Source organism: Zingiber officinale, chromosome 3A (assembly GCF_018446385.1).
Source record: "Zingiber officinale cultivar Zhangliang chromosome 3A, Zo_v1.1, whole genome shotgun sequence".
NCBI classification, from domain to species: Eukaryota; Viridiplantae; Streptophyta; class Magnoliopsida; order Zingiberales; family Zingiberaceae; genus Zingiber; species Zingiber officinale.
The window spans coordinates 31,713,159-31,726,110 of NC_055990.1; positions in this window are offsets into that span (position 1 = coordinate 31,713,159).

Genomic DNA, 12,952 nt, shown 5'->3' on the forward strand with positions numbered 1-12,952 from the left:
TGTAGGCTCATTTTAACGATGGAAGTCGACTGTGACTTATGGTTGTCAACTGATACGGTCTGGAAAAAGTTTTTCAACATTTGAAAATGCCCAAAAGAGTGGTGAACATGTATGTAATCTTGTGGGGGATTAATGCATGATGTTTATGGTCATTAGAGGTTAAATAATCCAATAATTGGGATATTGTTAGAGCTCTTTTTGATGTATGACAAAGGAGGAGAAGTGTTAGGTTTAAGTGGGAAATTTAAAATACCTTTGCAAGAAATCCTAACTCAAGAGGGAGCTTAGGTGAAGGGGGGAGCGATTGCTCATTTATTTGCAAAGGGGGAGAAGTTAGCCTTTGCGGGGGAGGTTAGGTGAAGGGGGAGCCTAGGGTTAGATTCCATGTTTATGCATGTGTGATTTGCATAGTTACTTTGCATTGTTATTGTATTTATGTTTCCTTAACTTAAACAGGTTGCAAACATCAAAAAGGGAGAGATTGTTGGAGCAATCTAGGTGCCCTAGGTTTTGATGTTTGGGCAAAGGTTTAAGTTAGGTTTATTGTTGTATTTGATATGCATAGTGAGTGTGCAGGATATAGGTACAATAATGTAAATCCAAGTGTGACTTGGTAATGGATGAAGTCCCGAAAGCATGACCTCTTGACAAAGGAAGACTCGACAACAATGACAAGGACAATGGAAGCTCCAGAAGGTAAGGCGTGAGGAGGCATCTGAGGGATGCGAGACTGATGAAGGAGGCTAGAAGGCTAGGTCTAGGTTGTGCGGACAAGGATGGGTGCATGAGAGATTCTACTCAAGGTAAAATTCCAGTGTATACTGTAACGTCACTGTAGCAGTCGAATGGTATTTTCATCAATCTACTGATAGATGACCGTTGACTTGTAACGATCGAATTTCACTTAGGACCAGTCGACTGGTGGTTGTACCAGTCGACTGATGGTTGTACCAGTCGACTGGTGGCAGGAAACACAGCTAGGTGTTTCCTCCCGATCTCTATTTAAGAGAGCTTGGGGTGCTTGGACATGGTTGATGAAATAGATGTGGTTAACCCCTATTAGAGTCTCCAAAGTGCTCTTGTGTGCCTAGCGTGCTTGTGCGAGTTTATGGTGAGGTTTCTCCACCCACAAGGAGCTACGTAAGCTAGCCGGAGATTTTTCGGGGAGTCATCCATCGATGGATCAGGATTGTCCACCTTACGGACAGCCATGGAGTAGGAGCTTTATCTTCGAATCACGTTAAATCAACGTGTTAGGTTTGCTTTCTCTTGTTAGTATTTGTTCTTATATTTCCGCTATGCATACTAACCATTATAGGAAGCAAACGTTGGGTGAGCCGCTATTCACCCCCCTCTAGCAAACGTCAAGGTTTCAACAAATTGTACGTCATAGAGCAGCCCATTCCTAAAGCAGCCCCCCACTACTGCCACTAGAGCTACCATGAACTCTGAGCTTCAGAAGAAACATGAGAACATGGATGCTTATGATATGGTTGAACATCTTAGACAACTATATCAAGGGCAAGCAAGGCATGAGAGATTTAAGATCTCCATGGCTCTATTTTAATGCAGAATGCAAGAAGGAAGTCTCGTAGGGCCTTATGTGTTCAAAATGATCGGGTATGTGGAGAATCTATAAAGGTTGGGATTCCCACTAGGCCAAGAATTGACCACTGACCTTATTCTACAGTCATTGCCCGAGAGCTACAGTTAATTTGCCATGAACTATAACATGAATAAAATTGACAAACCACTGATTGAGATGTTGAGCATGTTGAGAACTGCTGAACTCAACCTTAAGAAGACAAAGCCTTGTACCATTTTAATGGTGCCAAAGGGCAAAGGCAAGTGGAAGCCTAAGGGTAAGGATAAGACCCAAGCCAAAGGCAAGGGCAAGACTCATACACTAAAACCCAAAGATGGGGTAGCTAAGGAAGGAACTTGCTTCCACTGTGATGAGACCGGACATTAGAAGAGGAACTGTAAATTATACCTAGAGGAAGTGAAAAGGAAAAGAAGTGAAACTTCTACCTCAGGTATATATGTTATAGAAGTCAATATATCTATTTCTTCTTCATGATATTAGATACCGGGTGTGGATCTCACATTTGCACTAATGTACAGGGCTTGAGAAATAATAGAACATTGACAAAGGGCGAAGTTGACCTATGAGTAGCAATGACGCAAGAGTTGTTGCTGTCACTGTAGGAGCATATTCCTTATCTTTGCCCACTGGACTTGTTTTAGAACTTGAAGAATGATGTTATATATCTGCCTTAACTAAGAACATCATCTCTGTTTCTTATTTGGACAAGAAAGGATTCTCATTTATAATAAAGGACAAATGTTGTTCTGTTTATTTCAATGAAATGTTAATTGTAGTGCACATCTCATGAATGGACTCTATGTTCTAGGCTTTGACAACCCCAATCTATAATATGCATACCAAACGGTTAAAGTCTAATGATTTGAACCACACATATCTCTGGCATTGTCGCTTAGGTCACATAAATGAGAGTCACATATCCTAACTCCATAAGGATAGACTTTTGGACTCATTTGATTTTGAATCATATGAGGTTTATGTATCTTGTCTTCAAGAAAAGATGAGAAAGACTTCATTTAGTGGACATAACGTAAGAGCTAATGACTTGTTAGGACTCATACATACTAATGTATGTGACCCTTTCAAAATAGCAGTTAGAGGAGGTTATCATTATTTCATTACTTTCACTAATGATTTCAGTAGATACAACTATGTGTATTTGATGAGACACAAGTCTGAATCCTTTGAAAAGTTCAAAGAATTCAAGAATAAAGTACAAAATCAACTTGGTAAGAGTATTAAAATGCTTCGATCAGATCGAGGTGGGGAATACCTTAGCAAAGAGTTTCATAACCATCTCGTTGAGTGTGGGATCATTTCTCAACTCACTCCACCTGGAACACCATAATAGAATATTATATCAGAAAGGAGAAATAATATCTTATTAGATAAGGTATGATCGATGATGAGTCAAACAGATCTTCCTACTTTCTTCTGGGGACATGTTATAGAAACAGTCATTTTCACATTTAACCGTGTTCCATCTAAGGTTGTCATAAAGACACCATATATGATATGGACTGGGAAGAGTCCTAATATGTCTTTTATGAAGATTTGGGGTTTTGAGGCTTACATTCGACGACAAGTCTCAAATAAACTAGGACCCAAATCGGACAAGTCCTATTTTATAGGATATCCCAAGGAAACAAAGGGATACTACTTTTATAATCCCACACAAGGTAAAGTGTTTGTTATCAGAAATAGTGTCTTTCTAGAAAGAGAGTTTATTTCTAGAAAACTAGTAGGAGTCAAGTCGATCTTGAAGAAATTCAAGATACACAAACTAGCACTGACGCCTTGATGGAAACTGAACAGGTACCACAAGATGTTGTGGGTCATGATTTTGTTATACCATAAGATGTTATGGAGCAACAACCTGTTTAAGTAGAACAAGCTCTACGCAGATCTGATAAGACCCATCGTCAGCCTGAGAGATATTTTTTTTCTCTTGTCTAACAACGATGATGTAGTGCTAGTTGGTCTCAATGAACCTACATCTTATCAGGAAGCTATACAGGGCCCAGATTTTGAGAAATGGCTAGAGGACATGAGATCCGAAATGGAATCCATGTATACTAACCAAGTATGGACTTTGGTTGATCCACCTGAAGGGATCAAGTAAGTGGGTCTTCAAGGTGAAGACTGACATAGATGGACATATGCATACCTATAAAGGTAGATTGGTAGATAAAGTATTCAAGCAAATTCATGGTATAGACTATGATGAAACCTTTTCACCAGTTGTGATGCTCAAGTCCATTCGGATCATGCTTACTATTGCAGCTTACTATGATTATGAAATCTGACAGATGGATGTCAAAACTGTATTTCTTAATAGAAATCTCCTCGAGGATGTGTACATAACACAACCTAAGGGTTTTGTAGATCCAAAGAATACTAAAAAGGTTTGTAAGTTGTAAAGATCTATTTATGGATTGAAGCAAGCTTCTAGAAGCTGGAATCTTCAATTTGATGATGCAATCAAAGCGTTTGGTTTCATAAAGAATGAAAATGTACCTTGTGTCTACAAGAGGGTTAGTGGGAGTGTAGTTATCTTTCTCATATTGTATGTAGATGACATACTTCTCATTGAAAATGATATCCCTACTCTTTAGTCAATGAAGACGTGGCTTTGGAATTATTTCTCAATGAAGAACTTAAGTGAAGTAGCCTACATTTTAGTCATCAAAATCTATAGAGATAGATCTAAGAAATTGCTTAGTCTAAGTCAAAGTGCATACATTGATAAGGTGCTTAATCGTTTCGCCATACAGAATTCCAAGAAGGGATCCCTACCTATGTCACATGGTGTGAGTCTTTCAAAGACTCAATGCCCCTCTTCTAAGGAAGAAAGGGATCGCATGGATCAGATTCCTTATGCATCTATTATAGGGTCTATCATGTATGTCATGCTTTATACTCCCCCAGATGTCTCGTATGCATTAAGCATGAAGAAAGATACAAGTTAGATCCAGGTGAAGGTCACTGGACAACAATCAAGAATATTCTTAAGTACTTGAGAAGGACTCAAGATTATTTCTTGATCTTTGGAGGCGATGAAGAGCTTATTGTAAAGGGTTACACCGATGCTAGCTTCCAAACTGACAAGGATGATTACAGATCGCAGTTAGGGTATGTATTTTGATTAAATGGTAGTGTTGTGAGTTGGAAGAGTTCAAAGTAAGACACAGTCGCTGATTTTACAATAGAAGCCATGTACATTGCCGCTTCAACTACAACTAAAAAGGCTATTTGGATCAGGAAGTTCATTATAGAGCTTGGTGTTGTTCCTAGTATAGCGAACCCCATAGACCTCTATTGTGATAACAATAGGGCTATTACTAGGCTAAGGAACCTTGCTCTCATCAAAGATCCAAATATATACTATGGTGATTCCATCTCATTCGAGAGATCATCAATAGAGAAGATGTGAGGATATGTAGAGTAACGACCGATGTTAACATTGCGGATCCCTTGACCAAAGGCTTTGGCGCAAAGGAAGCATGATGATCATACTAGGTCACTGGATATTAGATATTTTAGTGATTGGCACTAGTTCTAGTGGGAGATTGTTAGTATTAGCCCTAGTACCAATTATGAGATGATTGTAAAGGGCTCCTTTTATATCATATTTTATTATTAATAAAGGCAAAGTTTGTTATTATATTTACTTCAATTCATTACCGAATGAATAAGTATAATAATGTCCTAGAGTGAAAGGTTCTAATCTACAACATATCAATTGGTTGAATTGATAGTGAGATATTGTATATATACATAGAACATTACTCTTAACTATTCCTAGTCAAGCATTAATATGCAAGGACAATATTAATGCATTGAGACTAGCATATAGGTCAACAGACGACTTAATCTCATAAGTCATGGATATGAGATATCAGGTTGACACATGAGTATATATTAGAGAATATATACTAAATGACCTGCCATAAGAATGTTTCATGGATCGTTATATGAGTGTCATAAATATTCTCATGTGATTATTAGTATAAATAGTCCTTATACCTGAAGTCACTACGATTTCCTACATAAGGAGTTGTATACTTTGGTATCGATAAATGTCACCCGTAACAAGGTGGACCATAAAGTCGATCACTGGGTATGTAATAAGTTATGTGGAGGGATGTGAGTGATGTAGATGGGATCTATTCCTTCTATATAACAGAAGTGATATCTATGGACGGCTTGATTAGACACAAGAATGCATGGTCATGCTTAAATGAGTCAATATGCGATATTGAGCTTATTTGATTGAGTGTGTCTACTTAGAGATCAAGAAAAATAAAGATTGATAAGAGGATGACATAATTTATGCCTCATTGATCAATCTAGATATCAAGAATAGAAGGATTGAGTCATACAAGATAATAGACATGGAAAGGCTAGGTAAGATCTCAACATTCTCATCACTTGGGTAGCAATGATGTCTTACTAGATGTCACTCATTGTTTATGCATCTAAAATAGTTTTAGAAATATTACCAATGTTACGAGAACCTATTGGGTCACACATAAAGAACAAGTCAATGGAGATGGATTCATATGATAGATCATTGGATTAAGTCTAATTCAAATTGGGCTCATTAAGTTAGACTCAATTAGATCCAACTATTAGATTGAGTCCAATTCGAATTAGACTCATTGAGTCAATTGGATTAATGATTAATGAGTTGGACTCATTAAGTGATTTCATGAATTTGAATTCATGAAGAAAGAGGAGTGTACAATTTGAATTACTCATGTATTGGATGCATTGGATGAAGAGCGAATAATTTGAATTGCTCATGCATTGGATTCATTGGATGAAGACAAATATTAATGTCAATTAAGGCAATTGACATTAAGGCATAAGACAATTGAGATTAAGGCATAAGGCAATTTCATGAATCTATAAAAAGGGATTTTTGGATTCATTTTCATGATGAGATTTTTGTGTTCTTGCTCTTCTTCCTCCTCCTCTCTTCACTTGGCTGAAACTTCCAAGAAGGGTTGCTAGCACAACCTTTGGTTGTTTCATTCTCCACTTTGTGAGTTTGTCAGACAAATGAGGCTTGTTCATGTGGATACTGATAACATATATTTTTGTGTATTATTTTGGCTCTTATTACTTAGCATTTTTATCTTCTCACATGCTAATTTTATGTTTATATTACATTTTGTGAGTTGAATATATTTTAGACTTAATTGTAAATTTTCTATGAATTATGGAATTTAATTTCATATTTTATGTGATTTTGTAGGAAATATAAAGAGTCATTGATTAGGGTTGAGGCGGATCGAATTAGGCTTGATTTGGAGCTAAACGGAGGAGATTAAGCTGAATTAATGTGGATCGTTGATCAAGATCCAGTGAGATCTTGCCCCTTCAGTTAGATCAAGTGATCCAGCCCTTCATCCTCATTTAAAGAGATCTGGACCATCCATAAAGATCATCCTCATCCAAGTCCAATTCATCTCCAATTTGGATCAAGAGAAGAGCCCAATTTGAGCCAACAATTCAACTCTTAAAGCCCACTCTTCAAGCCCAATTCCAAAAATCCAATTTCAATTTCTTATTGGATTCGGATCTAAGCTCTAATGGATATCCTTTCCTTAACCCAAACCCGAAACCATTAAGAAAGCTTACCTCTTCACGCGGATGCACAGTAGCCCCGACCCTTCTTCTGATCGCGCGATTCTTCTCCGCGCGACAACGCTAGGGTTCGCATAAACTTTCCCCACACCACCGCCCTTTCCTTCCCTCTTTCTTCCTCCAGCCGACGACTTTTCCCTTACCTTTACTGTCGCCGGCCGACCAACCAACCACAGCCCATCACTCCTCCTTCTTAGATTCCATCGGCAACGGCAGCTAGCAGCAACCGGCAGTGAGCTATGTCCACCGGCTTTCAGGGTTCGGAGTCGGGTCCTCGTGTGACGACGAGGGTAGTTGTTGGAATCGGTAGATGAAGTGTGAATTGTGGTTGGAATTCTTAGTTTATTTCATGTTCATAACTTAGTTTAATTCTGTTCATTGCTTAAGTTTGCTTGTGTTGAAGTTCTTTCATTGAATGTTTGTATTGAATATGATTTTCCATGTTTGAGTTGTACTTACTACGCTTAATTAGTTTCACGCATACAATGTGTTCGATCAATTGCTTCAACCAATAATTAGGTTTATTTTGATGCATTTTGGTTTGTTTAATTCTTACTTTACCTTGTTATTTCAATTTTGTTAAGTTCTAGCTTTGATTGAATGCAATTAGGATAGATTAGTTTAGGTTTCATTACATGTTTTAGATTTCGTTTTATGCTTTATTTCATATTGTCTTTTATTTCTGTAATGGTAGTTAGGTTAGACTTAATTTTAATTACTTGCATTGTCTTCATTTACTAGATTAGGTTTCATTTAATACTTTTCTATTTCGATCCTTAGTTTAATCGTGTTGATGATTAACCCATAGCGTAGAGTGACAATGCGTTGTGGATTAATTGTTGGCACCTAGTTAGATTTCATTCCAGCATTTGATTAGTTTCCTACTTGTCTTGCTTTTAATTTGTTAGATTTAGAATCAAAACCCCAAACCCCTATTTCCATATTAAAAATCTCAAAAAAGTAGAAATAATATACGACCCTAAGTTTACCATCCTATCGTTACTTTCGTTGGCGGACGACCCGAGTCATTCCTATGCTACATTAGCGTAGGAGGGGTTTGGTACTTCATTGTTTGATGCCCAATTCGTGACAAAATTAGGTCGAAATCAAATTAGCGTCATTGTCGGGGACAAGTAGTAGTGTTTGATGATCTTAGGAGTGTTTTTCTGTTTTCTCTCTTGTCTATTTTCTTCTGTGGTTGCAAAAATTCAAAAATATTGTTAGGGGCTTAATTATTTCATATCTTGTATGCATGTGTGTTATCTTGTCTATTTCCTATGTCTTTTGATGATATTTGCATGAGTGTTTCAAGTAAGACCAGGAAGTCTCTTGTATCAGTAGCAGTTTCAGAGTTTCAGTGTGTTCAGGATCTCAGACTTGATGAGCAACATGGAGAAGCACTCTGAAAAGACTCTCAGAGAGCTTTGGGCACCAGATTTGTCAGTTGATTCATTTTGCATCAGATATTTTTATTTGGAGGTAGACTTCGAGTTATAGACTATTGTACATCTTTTACCGAAGTTTCATGGACTTTCTGGTGAAGATCCTAACAGACATCTGCATGATTTGGAGATGGTTTGTTCTTCATGGAACCCACTTGGCATATCAGAAGAAGATGTTAGACTTAGATCATTTCCATTTTTAGTAGCAGATTCAACAAAAGATTGATTGTATTGTCTTCCACCCAATTCAATTTTCAGTTGGACCAAGATGAAGAAATTATTTCTGGCGAGGTTCTTTCCTGCTTCTAAGATTGTAGCTATTCGAAGGAGTATTTGTGGAATCCAACAATTCACAGGAGAACCATTTCAACAGTATTGGGATAGATTTAAAGGACTTGTTGCTAGTTGCCCTCAGCACCAGATAAGCGATCACCTACTGATTATGTACTTCTATGAGAGATTGTGTCCCATGGACAGGAGTATGGTTGATGCAGCTAGTGGAGGGGCTCTAGTAAACAAGACATCTACTCAAGCCAGAGAACTTATCGAGATTATGGCTGTAAATTATCAACAATATGAGACTAGACCAATGATTGCTTAAGATGTTCATTCATTTGCCAGTGTACTCCCGACTAGGATCCAATATTACCAGCCTGATCCTCAGTATTATCATATTCATCAGCAGGACAGGTCTAATTCAATTACAGGATTCGGGTATGGGAATACACAACAAGGGACTTCTGAGTGGCCCCAATCTTACCAGCCTTACTTTCAGCACCATCAGCCTGAGCAGCATTTTAGGGAGAAGTTACAACAACTTGTACAACATCAAGAAAAACAATTTCAGCTAAGGACACATTCATCGACACAGTTACAATTGCATTTAGATCAACCTACCGCATTAATTCTTGAGGAGATGGATTGTAGAGTTTGTGATATTCCTGACTTTGATTCTACAACTCTACATGCTTCTTTTAGTATTTTGTATCGTGATGTTGTAGTTGATTCTCATTATGTTGTTGTAGATGATATTGTTGTTTCAGATGTTCTTGATGGTGCAGGTGATATTGATGATGATGGAAGTGTAGGGGAGACCCAAGAATCACTTCCAATGATTATTCTACCACCGGGTAAGCCTTTTATTGTACCTAGTGATGATGGAAGTGTAGGGGAAACTCAAGAATCACTTCCGTTGATTGAACTTGATCCAGAGCCAGTACCTTTACATGATTAAGATGATGCCACATTCCCTGTTCTAGAGCCTCCAGGTACCTTTTAGGATGGTAAAGTTGATATTTCTTCTGAATCTTTAGGAAATTCCATGGAGGTAATTCAATTTGATTGTAGTGGATGTGATAGATCTCTTGATTCATGCTTTATTGATTTTGATATTGTTTATAGTTCATCTCACACAGTATGCATGCAGGAATTGCATCCTCTTTTTAGTGTGCAGGATTTCTACAGATATTTCATTGGCAGTCATTCACGCAAGGATGCATTCTATCACTTGAAGAAAGCCCTAACACTATATGCAATAATGAAGCTTCTGGAGTGGACACTCCAACTGAACCGTCTTCGGCCACCGGAGAAAATTTTTAAGGAGGCGAAGCTGGAGGAAGCATTCTTCACTTCATCTACAACCATTCCACTTCCAGAATGGCTTCTGGAACTGAATCGACTCTGACCGTCAGAATTTCAGGGGAGTCTGTTCCATCTCACTTTTCTTTTTCTTTTTGTTTGTACATATTGCCTTGCTTTATTTGCTTTTGCTTGGTAGTTCATTTTTAGTTTGTCTAGTCGGGTTTTACATAATAAATTCCCTACGCATTCTTTTTATCATCTTAGAAATTATGAAAGTCAGTTAAATTTGATTGTCGAATTTGATGATTTATTTTCATGATTGGATTCTTGGATTGCATGTGATTACAACTTGGTAATGGATTCTATGTTGATAGATTGAGATGATAATTTTTGATATACCTAGTGAGGATTTTTAAGCCTATTATTCATATTGATGTGTGATGCACTTGTGGTTAATGCTACTCTAGAACTTACTTAATTCTTTTGAGACCACATTATCATAGATTTGCATGATTTTAATGAAGGCTATCTCACTTTCTTTTATTCATTCCTTTTGTTATCACATGTTTCTTGAATAAAATCCATGTTATTTATCATATCATTCTTTTCTCTCTTCATTTATTTCCCTCGATTCTTCTTTTGGATGTGGATATCTTGGATATTACATGATGAGTGTTTTGCCCAAGATGGACAAAAATTTAAGTATGTGTGTATGTGTGTGTGTGTGTGTGTGTGGGGGGAGAGAAATAGCTTAGTAGAATTTAGGGGAAGCATAGGTGAACCATGCTTGATCACCATAGGTAAACCATGCTATTTATCTTTTTATTTGAACTATTAATGATGTTGTATAATGCTGCACAACATATTGAAAAAAAATAAAAAAATAAAAAAAGAGAGAAAAAAAGAGAGAAAAAAAACATAAATGAGAAAAAAAACAGAAGTGAAAAAAAAAAGAAAAAAGTGAAAAAAAAAAGAAAAAAAAATTGAAACAAAAAACTTTAACATGTTGTGCCCTTTTGTATTTGTGTGTGATAGAACTTTTTAGAGAGACAATCTTTATTGTAGCAACATATAGATTTTATGCCTATCATGAGTGATATTTTTATTGAAAAGCTATAGTAGAGGTTGTCTATATGTTTATTAGATTTGTGAAAAACATTGACATGTGATATTTTGTAGTCATTTGCAGTAGAATTTTTATGAGTGATAATTTTTACTTTAGCAATATTTAGATTTTATTGTATATTATGAGTGGATATTTATTGAAATGCTAGAGTAGGAGTTGTTCACATTTTTATTGTATTGGTGAAAGGTGATAGATTTTTTTTTTGTGAGTGTCAATCTTTATGGTAGCAAAATTTAGACTTTATTGTGGATCATAATTGGATGCTTATTGAAAATCTATCGTTGAAATTGTTCACATTTTTATTGATTTTTTAGAGCTAGCTTGGAAGTTTGGAGGAGATAAATTTTTGGGCATTGTTTTCTTATACTCATTTATGTAACATTCCAATATATCAATGTCTTCCACTATTATCTTACTTTATCTCTTCATCTCTTTTCTTAGCCTATCATTTGCTTTGATTCATGTTTCCCTTATATTTCAAATAATGCCTTCATTATTTTATTGTGCACTCTTATGTATATAGTGGTGGAGATTAGAAGCAAAGCAAGCTTATGGTAGTGCATAAATCATGAGTAGCTTGAGTGAGCTCCACTATTACATGTACATGAGAGGAGAGCCACCATTACTTACCTTGTGAGGTTATTTTGTTATCATCCTCAACTTATTGATTATGGATTGAAATTGTCGTGTTTGTTAATTAATGTATGAATTGAATCCATGAATACTTTGGTCATTTGAATTGGACAATCCTAGATAACTTTCTTTTCACTATTTTCTATGTATGATTGAGAATTGCTAAGGGAATGCATCTTAATTATTTTCTTGTTTTATTTACTTTCACGAGATGAGCAAGAATAAGTGTGGGGGAGTTGATAACATGTATTTTTGTGTATTATTTTGGCTCTTATTACTTAGTGTTGGTGCAGCAGGGCCGGCAAGAGAGGGGTGAATTACCTACAATCAAAGAGTATACCCTCCTCAAAGAACTTCAACTCAAAAACAAAAGCAACAAGAGTAATTAAATTAAGTAACAGAAACAAAAAGAGATGACTCAGTGGTTTTGACTTGGTTACAACCAAGAGGGTTGTTAATCTAAGGCTGTGGAAAGGCGTACTAAAAGAGTCTCCTTCTCTGAGGCGGAGAAGCCTTTTACACAATTGGAAAACATAGAAGTTGCTTAGAAAATGAAAGTACAGAGTTCATATTTTCGTTGCTGTTTGAGGCCCCTTTATATAGGGGTTCCAGAACTTATCAGATCACCTGATCTTCGGGATCAGGCTTTGACTCAAAAGGGATCGGTCGACCGATCCCCAGGTTCGGTCGACCGAACCTGATGAACTCTCCCAGCTTTCCGTGTGGATGCAAGCTCTGTGGATCGAGCTTAGGTTCGGTCGACCGATCCTTGCGTTCGGTCGATCGATCAGCCAACGGTCTCCTTGAGCTGGCCCGATCAGCACGCTCGACTAGGTCTTCTGGTCTATCTCCAGTTCGGTCGACCGATCAGAGGGTCCGGTCGATCGATCAACCAATGGCTTGTTGCTGACA